Here is a 2193-nt window from a genome sequence, read left to right on the forward strand (position 1 = left end):
CAAAATAATAAGAGCTATTTATGACAAACCCACAGCCAATATCATACTGAATGGGCAAAAACTGGAAAAATTCCCTTTGAAAACTGGCACAAGACAGGGATGCCCTCTCTCACCACTCCTATTCAACATAGTGTTGGAAGTTCTGGCTAGGGCAATCAGGCAAGAGAAAGAAATCAAGGGTATTCAGTTAGGAAAAGAAGAAGTCAAATTGTCCCTCTTTGCAGATGACATGATTGTATATTTAGAAAACCCCATTGTCTCAGCCCAAAATCTCCTTAAGCTGATAAGCAACTTCAGCAAAGTCTCAGGATACAAAATTAATGTGCAAAAATCACAAGCATTCTTATACACCAGTAACAGACAAACAGAGAGCCAAATCATGAATGAACTTCCATTCACAATTGCTTCAAAGAGAATCAAATACCTAGGAATCCAACTTACAAGGGATGTAAAGGACCTCTTCAAGGAGAACTACAAACCACTGCTCAGTGAAATAAAAGAGGACACAAACAAATGGAAGAACATACCATGCTCATGGATAGGAAGAATCAATATCGTGAAAATGGCCATACTGCCCAAGGTAATTTATAGATTCAATGCCATCCCCATCAAGCTACCAATGAGTTTCTTCACAGAATTGGAAAAAACTGCTTTAAAGTTCATATGGAACCAAAAAAGAGCCCGCATCTCCAAGACAATCCTAAGTCAAAAGAACAAAGCTGGAGGCATCACGCTACCTGACTTCAAACTATACTACAAGGCTACAGTAACCAAAACAGCATGGTACTGGTACCAAAACAGAGATATAGACCAATGGAACAGAACAGAGTCCTCAGAAATAATACCACACATCTACAGCCATCTGATCTTTGACAAACCTGAGAAAAACAAGAAATGGGGAAAGGATTCCCTATTTAATAAATGGTGCTGGGAAAATTGGCTAGCCATAAGTAGAAAGCTGAAACTGGATCCTTTCCTTACTCCTTATACGAAAATTAATTCAAGATGGATTAGAGACTTAAATGTTAGACCTAATACCATAAAAATCCTAGAGGAAAACCTAGGTAGTACCATTCAGGACATAGGCATGGGCAAAGACTTCATGTCTAAAACACCAAAAGCAACGGCAGCAAAAGCCAAAATTGACAAATGGGATCTCATTAAACTAAAGAGCTTCTGCACAGCAAAAGAAACTACCATCAGAGTGAACAGGCAACCTACAGAATGGGAGAAAATTTTTGCAATCTACTCATCTGACAAAGGGCTAATATCCAGAACCTACAAAGAACTCAAACAAATTTACAAGAAAAAAACAAACAACCCCATCAAAAAGTGGGCAAAGGATATGAACAGACATTTCTCAAAAGAAGACATTCATACAGCCAACAGACATATGAAAAAATGCTCATCATCACTGGCCATCAGAGAAATGCAAATCAAAACCACAATGAGATACCATCTCACACCAGTTAGAATGGCGATCATTCAAAAGTCAGGAAACAACAGGTGCTGGAGAGGATGTGGAGAAATAGGAACACTTTTACACTGTTGGTGGGATTGTAAACTAGTTCAACCATTATGGAAAACAGTATGGCGATTCCTCAAGGATCTAGAACTAGATGTACCATATGACCCAGCCATCCCATTACTGGGTATATACCCAAAGGATTATAAATTATGCTGCTATAAAGACACATGCACACGTATGTTTATTGCAGCACTATTCACAATAGCAAAGACTTGGAATCAACCCAAATGTCCATCAGTGACAGATTGGATTAAGAAAATGTGGCATATATACACCATGGAATACTATGCAGCCATAAAAAAGGATGAGTTTGTGTCCTTTGTAGGGACATGGATGCAGCTGGAATCCATCATTCTTAGCAAACTATCACAAGAACAGAAAACCAAACACCGCATGTTCTCACTCATAGGTGGGAACTGAACAATGAGATCACTTGGACTCGGGAAGGGGAACATCACACACCGGGGCCTATCATGGGGAGGGGGGCGGGGGGAGGGATTGCATTGGGAGTTATACCTGATGTAAATGACGAGTTGATGGGTGCAGCACACCAACAAGGCACAAGTATACATATGTAACAAACCTGCACGTTATGCACATGTACCCTACAACTTACAGTATAATAATAATAAATAAATTTAAAAAAAAAAAAAAAAAAAAAAAAA

Source organism: Theropithecus gelada, unplaced genomic scaffold, assembly GCF_003255815.1.
Source record: "Theropithecus gelada isolate Dixy unplaced genomic scaffold, Tgel_1.0 HiC_scaffold_15910, whole genome shotgun sequence".
NCBI lineage: Eukaryota > Metazoa > Chordata > Mammalia > Primates > Cercopithecidae > Theropithecus > Theropithecus gelada.